Source organism: Gobio gobio (genome assembly GCF_949357685.1).
Source record: "Gobio gobio genome assembly, chromosome: 1".
NCBI lineage: Eukaryota > Metazoa > Chordata > Actinopteri > Cypriniformes > Gobionidae > Gobio > Gobio gobio.
This window is the reverse complement of record NC_137097.1, coordinates 19196783-19205912: the sequence shown is the minus strand read 5'-3', so window position 1 is coordinate 19205912 and position 9130 is coordinate 19196783.

Sequence of the window (9130 nt, the reverse complement as noted above, 5' to 3'; positions counted from 1 at the left end):
TTGAAGTGCGATTGCGTCACAGCGGCACTATGAAGGGTGTCCCAATGTGAAGGCTGCACCCTCTGAAGGCCACATTTGAAGTGCGATTGCGTCACAGCGGCACTACAAAGGGTGTCCCAATGTGAAAGCTACACCTCTGAAGGCCACATTTGAAGTGGGATTGCGTGACAGCAGCACTACGAAGGGTGTCCCAATGTGAAAGCTGCACCTCTGAAGGCCACATTTGAAGTGTGATTGCGTGACAGCGGCACTACGAAGGGTGTCCCAATGTGAAAGCTGCACCTCTGAAGGCCGCATTTGAAGTGCGATTGCGTCACAGCGGCACTATGAAGGGTGTCCCAATGTGAAAGCTGCACCTCTGAAGGCCACATTTGAAGTGCGATTGCGTCACAGCGGCACTATGAAGGGTGTCCCAATGTGAAGGCTGCACCCTCTGAAGGCCACATTTGAAGTGCGATTGCGTCACAGCGGCACTACAAAGGGTGTCCCAATGTGAAAGCTACACCTCTGAAGGCCACATTTGAAGTGGGATTGCGTGACAGCAGCACTACGAAGGGTGTCCCAATGTGAAAGCTGCACCTCTGAAGGCCACATTTGAAGTGTGATTGCGTGACAGCGGCACTACGAAGGGTGTCCCAATGTGAAAGCTGCACCTCTGAAGGCCGCATTTGAAGTGCGATTGCGTCACAGCGGCACTACGAAGGGTGTCCCAATGTGAAAGCTGCACCTCTGAAGGCCGCATTTGAAGTGCGATTGCGTCACAGCGGCACTACAAAGGGTGTCCCAATGTGAAAGCTACACCTCTGAAGGCCACATTTGAAGTGGGATTGCGTGACAGCAGCACTACGAAGGGTGTCCCAATGTGAAAGCTGCACCTCTGAAGGCCACATTTGAAGTGTGATTGCGTGACAGCGGCACTACGAAGGGTGTCCCAATGTGAAAGCTGCACCTCTGAAGGCCGCATTTGAAGTGCGATTGCGTCACAGCGGCACTATGAAGGGTGTCCCAATGTGAAAGCTGCACCTCTGAAGGCCGCATTTGAAGTGCGATTGCGTCACAGCGGCACTACAAAGGGTGTCCCAATGTGAAAGCTGCACCTCTGAAGGCCACATTTGAAGTGGGATTGCGTGACAGCGGCACTACGAAGGGTGTCCCAATGTGAAAGCTGCACCTCTGAAGGCCACATTTGAAGTGTGATTGCGTGACAGCGGCACTACGAAGGGTGTCCCAATGTGAAAGCTGCACTTCTGAAGGCCGCATTTGAAGTGTGATTGCGTCACAGCGGCACTATGAAGGCTGTCCCAATGTGAAAGCTGCACCCTCTGAAGGCCACATTTGAAGTGCGATTGCGTCACAGCGGCACTACGAAGGGTGTCCCAATGTGAAAGCTGCACTTCTGAAGGCCACATTTGAAGTGCGATTGCGTCACAGCAGCACTACGAAGGGTGTCCCAATGTGAAAGCTGCACCCTCTGAAGGCCACATTTGAAGTGTGATTGCGTCACAGCGGCACTACGAAGGGTGTCCCAATGTGAAAGCTGCACTTCTGAAGGCCACATTTGAAGTGGGATTGCGTGACAGCGGCACTACGAAGGGTGTCCCAATGTGAAAGCTGCACCCTCTGAAGGCCACATTTGAAGTGTGATTGCGTCACAGCGGCGTGACGAATGCTGCCGCAAGTCGAAAGCGACTCAAAATGCGCCCTCCGTTTCTCAGGCAAAGGAAGGGTACAGCAGATGGAACCTTTCCACAACTTTGCAGCCTACCCTATCCCAGAATTCATAGCACACTGGTGACTACAGGATTTGACTGGTCCGCATTCCCGCGGCACTCGATCAGATTTCTTGCGGCGCGGGTTTAAATTTCCCAGTGAAAGAGCGGTCGGTAACTCAAGTGTAGCCTGGCGCAACCGCTTGAACTTGAAGTAAACAAAACGTTTAGTGCATTCGTGGTAGAGCAACCTGGCAAGATCATTTCCCAATTTTAACTAGCATTGTGTTATTTATTTCTCAACCATTCTCTCAAGAAGAGGAATCAGTCCATTCTCTCCTTTTTTTGCTCTTTTTTTTCTTTTATCTTTCTTATTTCTGCACTTTCTTTAAATACAAATTAGATCTGCGCGGGGCTGTTTTTTCGTCCCGCTCCCGCAATAAGATCTATGCACCGCACCTCCCGCTTGCGCTTCAAATTCACTCCTCACGCGCTATAAATTATTTTATTCCCGACCGATCCAGCTAAATTTAGATTTCATTTCCAGAATCTCTCTTTTAAATGTCCTCTAGTCTACAGAAAGAGAGAGAGACTGGGGATAACAGAAGTAAAAGGCTATGTTGGCCAAGCAATCATTTATTTATTTTTTCTTGTAGGCATACTGTCAACACCTAAAATATGTCACAGACAAAAATAGGCTAAATAAAATACGACATCTGTCACTCAAAACTATAAGTCAAAATGCAAATAAACGAAAACTGCTGACTTTACTGCAAAATAAAGTATTTTATATGAATGAATGAATAAATGAATGTCGCTCACTGACGACGGTCCATTATACCGAAAGTCTCCTCCAAAGCCTGAATGTAAAGTCGTGGCCGGGATGCACAGAACAATTTCTCTATATTATTATTATTTTATTTTATGCAAGTTATTTGTAAATTAAACCAAGTAATTGCTGTCTATTGTTAATTTTTGTTAACTTGAAATGTGTAGGCTAAATAAAAGAGAAGTGGTTGTTTTGTACATTCTGTTTATTTTTGTAATGCAAGTTATAATTTGTAGAAATTCATATGTTCATGCATATATTTTCTTGTCATGTAAATTAAAATGTGGAAATGAAAATAAATTGGTCTATACATTACTTAAAGTAGCCTACTTTTTACAACTATTCATAGGCCTACAATAAACATCAGAAACAACAGAAATTTAAATGAACAGCTGAAACAGAAGAACACATTTCTACACTTTCATTGAGCTGAGCGAGAGACGCTGGTGGAGCTGGACCGGGATGGTAATGCACAATAGAAACCCTGGTAAGGCCTGTGCCAGCGGGACATCATCTTCTTGGGTTCCTGGGATGAGCGCATATTTCCACTGTTCGCAGGTTTGCGGGGCTGAATCGGTCGACGGCTGACATGTCATAAAAAGTAGCTACAATTGCATCTGAGATGATGTGAGTTGAATAAAAATAAGTACTTAAAGTACTTACTTGGACGTAAATATATAAATGTTTAAAATATATTGTAACAGTTACATTTAACATAATAAATAAACAATAGTTGCAACTTAATGATTAACCATATACAGATTTACGTGCTTATGGTCCGGTCTCCCATCATCGCAGGCTTTGAAGCATGTCAAAATCCAATAAAACTCATAAAAATCAAAAAATAAATAAATAAATTCTGCTCCATTTCTCTTTTTAAAATCTCCTCACGAACGTCCGCTGTCAGTTGTCACACACCTGCTACAGCCCATTCAACGACGCTCGGTTCAGTGTTGCCAAGTCTGGAATTGGGAAGCATTTACTGTTGATGTGGGTTGTTTGTAGCCTATAGTCCACTGGTGTAAGTTGTCTTTACTTTAGCAATATTTGTACTGGGCGTCCCCCGCGTTTTTGCATATGCTGGCCCATTTTGGCCGTGATTCCGCTACTTTTGATTAGCAATTGGAGGGGTTTTGTTGTGCAGACCTGGCAACCCTGTCCCTCGGTTCGCCCTTCGGTTTGCACTTCGAAGGCGTGGCCTGGTCTGGCCTTCGAAGTGCACGGCCTTCGGCGTTCTGTTCTGACATGATGCACTTTTTTTCTGAGTGCGCGCACACTGTCAAACAGCGCCTGATAACTGAACTTTATCTTTCTCGTCTGATTGTGGTAATAATACTGCCAAATACACACAAGGTTTACATAAACACAGTTGGTTATGTCTAAAGTGAACGGAAAAAGTTGAGAGAAAATTGGATGCGTGTCTGCATCTAGATGCGTGCAGGTCTTAAGCTGGGCATACACTGCGATTTCTGTGCGATTTCAGCAAGGTTACCTACTCACACTGTACGAGTAGAACGCATGCGATGTAAAGCCAAAGCTCACGGTTTATGTGCCCACACTGTGCGGTCCGATCGTCAAGCGCGACTTGTCTGCTTACACTGTACGAGTGAAATATGCGCAAAAAAACTATAATGGAGAGATAGCCTATCAAATGCATCAGCTATCGATATCAAGAGCATTTACAATTTATGTATATAAATTAACATTATTATTAGGGTAGGCCTACTTTTATTTTTAAATTGATATTACATTTATTGCCCCGCGCTAATTTTATAATGCATCAATGCATAACCGATAGGCTACTCTGCATAATAAAATAATAGATAGATTAGCTTAATTACTCCTCATTATTTAAATACATTTTGTCCAATTAAACAAGGAATTATAGGCCTATAATTAAAATGATTATCAGTCTATAACATGTCATAACACTACAATAATATCAGTATTATCAGAAAGTAAGAGCAGCTTTATTTCAAAAACAACTTGTTTAACACGAAATGGGCCTATACTTCTCTTCTAATTTGTTTCACAATATGAGCCACAAGAGAAATATTAAGAATATAAATTCAGACAGTTTTAGGCATATCAGCATATTTTAAAGAAGAAGAATCTTGTCTCTGTGAGAATATGCGCCGAAAGCTCGTCAGATTTTACTTTCACTGACTTTCACCGACTTTCACGCACATTGCGTTTTTGTGTGATATCCACTGACTCGCCTTCATGATTTAAAACGAAAAGAAAAAAAATCTATATTGCGCCGTGACATTTTGTCATTCTTTTCTTTTGTCAAATGATGGACAACAGTTCACATTTTTCCCATGATAATAAAATTAAGTAAATATTAAATAATAGTAAATAAAATAATTTGTGAAAGTAAAACAAGTAAATTAATGTTCAAAATTAAATGAATAAAAGAGGCACTGAGGCTAAACACGGCGGTTTGAACGTCTTAGATTATCCATTTTACAACACGAACTGGAGGCAAGCAACAGTTTGCTAAATTTCTGCTATTTGATAACTGCCTACAGAACTTACAGATCTCCCTCTTTTCGTTTTCTTTCTTGCTGCATTAAAGATTAAATGGTTCTACTTCTGCTTTCGCACAGGCGCAGTGATGAGAAATAGTTCGTAGCTCTGCTTCAGCTGTTTAATAACCTCACGAGGAGCGACCAGAATTTCTGACATGCCAGAAATTCATCCGACCATCCGATTGCCGATCGGGAGAGGTTTGTCGCCTCTCGTTTCCCCTTGTACACTACACCAACACCTCACGACAAACGACGCACGATAAAGCTGAAAATCGCCCCGACCCAAAAAAAGAGTCGCACAAGTCTGAATTCGGCTCGAAATCGGACGAAAATCGCACAGTGTATGCCCAGCTTAAGTATGATCACGTTGAGTTAAAATGTGTTGTTGTTATTATATGCTGCGTCACGCAATATATTGGTGTTTATCTTATTATATAATGTGTATTTCACAGCAAACAGTTGAGTATTCACGTTTGATGACTGTTTAAGCATTTATTGATGCTTTGTGAGGTATTTTATAGTGAACATGTACAGATATATTGTATTCATATTGTTTTTCCTATTTTTATTTGTTTACAGACCACAACATAACTTTCAATAACTTCATACCATCCTAATATTGTAAATGGATGTCACTGACTGCCTGACAAATGTTATTAAAGAGAAGTTTGAAGAGGATTTCCTTCTCCTGTGCCTGATTCTCTTACCGGAATCATTGTCCATAATTGTCCGTCTGCAGAACTGCAAATTAACTAAGGTTGCTGGAGGTGATACCCCGCAACACTACAAGTTTGGTCAATGTTCTGAAGAAAACATTTGAATATAATGTTTAACGAATATTTTAAGAATGTTTTCTCATTTTGAAAAAATTCCCTATAGCGTTAAATGTAAACCAAGATATAACATTTTAACTACAACATTCAAAAGATGTTTTAGGAATGTTTCTGAGGGAACAAGTTGTACAATGATCTCAATAAAACATTGTCCCAATGTTTCATAATAACAAAGGAAGAACATTCTCTCTGCCACATTAGGAAACTGTTTTGAGGAAATCATTGAGAGATGAGATGTTGAATGTTCTTTATAAAACGTTCTTCTAATGTGACGAGTTATCAAAATTAGAACATTTTACTTGCAACATTTTGAGTATATTTTGGGAATGTTCTTAAATTGAAAGTTTTGAGGGCAAGAGGGCAAGAAGATTAGAAGAAAAATGTGCAAGTGCTCAAACAGCTGCATCAGAGTTTTTGCCAACAAATGACTATCCTCATTGTCCTTCAATGCTTACCCAAGAACTTACACAAGAGGAGAGTTCTGTCAAACAGAAAAGTGCAGATGAGGGATATCTGGATGATATCCTGTCCCAGAGCAGCTATAGGGAAACTGACCTTCCACTTAGACATTGTATTGCACAGTGGACAACTTAATTTCATGTAAAACACAATGCAGTGGACTCTTTGTTAAAAATTTGATTGAAAATGGACACCCAGACCTGCCAAGGACCACAAAAACACTGCTTGCCACCAGTGAAAGTGTTGAGTTCGAGATCAAATCAGGAATGCAGTATATCTACCTTGGCTGCAAAGACCAGCTGCTGAGACATTTGAAAATGTATCCTTTACAGGCTATTTCTGAATTAGATTTAATTGACTTTTCGCTCAATATTGATGGCTTGCCGCTTTTCAAAAGTAGCAAGAAGACACTGTGGCCAGTGTTGTGCCAATTTAATTTATCTCCTGCCTCAGTATTTCCGTTGGCTTTGTGTTTTGGTTTGTCAAAGCCCAAAAATCTTGACTTTCTTGATGATGTTGTTGGTGACCTTCGCAGTATTATAGAAAATTGACTAGAGACAGACAGTGGTTTGATTAGGATGAAGCTGCATTGTGTTACATGTGATGCCCCAGCCAAGGCTCTTGTGAAGTCCATAAAGCTGTGTTCAGGCTATTATGGGTGTGACAGATACACAAAAAGGAGTGTGGGATGGCCATCGGGTGATCTATCCTGAAATAAACCATCTAACATTGAGAACTGACAAAACATTTCGAGATCAGTCTCAGGAGGAGCACCACCTGTCTTCAGTTCTGTCACTATTTTGCCAGCTCCCAATAAACATGATTGAACAGTTCCCAGCTGATTATATGCACCAGTGTTGCCTTGGGGTTATGCGCAAAATGATCCTCATGTGGCTGAGGGGACCACTGGGAATCAGACTGTCATCTGGTCATGTTAAGCAGGTCAGTTTACAGCTTCTGAAGCTTAAAGCAAGCATTCCAAATGTGTTTGCAAGGAAACCAAGAGGCTTGGAAGAGATTGACAGATGGAAGGTCACAGAGTTGAGACAGTTTGCCCTCTATACAGGAAAAATTGTGCTTAAAGGCATAATTGCAGAACAGCTCTATGAGCACTTCCTGGTTTTTAGTGTGGCATTATCCATCCTTGTTTGCCCAAGACTAGCAAAACAGTACAATCACAATGCAGAGGAGTTGTTGGTGTACTTCATTTCACAGGGAAGACATTTGTATGGGGATGAGTTTCTTGTCTACAATGTCCACAGTTTGGTACACCTGGCATTGGATGCAAACCGTTATGGCAGTCTAGATGAGTGCAGTGCTTTCTCTTTTGAGAATTACTTTCATCAGCTGAAAAGATTGGTTCGTTCTGGGCGAAATCCTCTCTCACAGATTGTGAGTTGGCTTGGGGAAGCAGACAAACTGAGGAAGATACTTCATGAACCAAAGAAGACTGTAGGAATAAAGAAACCCAACAATGTCTTCACTCTTAGTGATCTAGAGTGCTGTGAAGTTGTTGCAGTGTCTGGTGAGACAGAGCATGGGGAAAAGATGTTGCTCTGTCACAGCCAGAGACAGTCATACTCGGATGAAAACATTATCTGAGAAGCATTTGGGCAGGCAGGCATTTATGACTGAGGCAGACAGTGGTCTTACCTTGCTCCGTTCATTCTGAGGAGTTCTCAGACTTAAAGGATTAAATCACTTTTTTAGAATGAAAATGTCCTGATAATTTACTCACCCGCATATCATCCAAGATGTCTAATGCTGCGTCCCAATTCGCATACTATCCGTACTAAATAGTATTCGAAAAAAGAATTAGTATGTCCCAAATCTTAGAATGTTGAAAAAAGTATTCCAAAGATTCCCGGATGGTTTACTATTTCCGGTCAGAATCCGAAGCGCAGATCGATGCGCACTCTAACGGCTGATATTGCCCACAACCCATTGCGAGATGGACGAGGATTCGATTAGAACTACAAACGCGGATAAAAAGTGTTTAAAAAACTACAAACATGACGGTTACGCGAGTCTGACGGTTAAGTGGAGAGGATTAGATAAAGTGGTTTGAGTGAGCAATTATCAGTATTTAACCTGACAAAAAGACATTTATTCAATGTTATCCACATTATATTTCTCCTTCAGCAGCATTGAGAACTTTTGTAATGATACGTTTGGCCATTAACTTTGCAAACACATGGGAGGAGTCACTGCATTAAAGACCCATGAAAGGCAGATCAACGAGCGACTACATTTCTCTCCGATACGGTAGGAAATTTAATTGAAAGTGGGGGATTTGAACTGTGACGATGATTGACAGGGCAGTTTAAACGGTGACGGGACGCACGTAACAGAGTCCGTTAAAGATGACGAAGTAGTATGTCCCAAAGCTTGCTTACTCTTCTGCTACACACTCAAAAGTATGTACTTTTTCTTCACAAAAAGAGTACATACTTTTAGGACGTAGTATAAGTAGGCGAATTGGGACGCAGCCCACGTCTTGCTTTCTTCAGTTAAAAAACAATTAAGGTTTTTGAGGAAAACATTCCAAGATTTTTCTCCATGGGTTTCACCGGGGTCAAAATGTTTGAAGGTCCAAATTGCAGTTTCAGCTTCAAAGGCTCTACACAATCCCAGCCGAGGAATAAGAGTCTCATCCAGCCAAACGATTGGTAATTTTCTAAAAACAAATCTAAACGTATATACATTTTAACCACAAATGCTTATCTTGCTCTAGCTCTGCGACTACGCATTACGTCATCACGTTGGAAA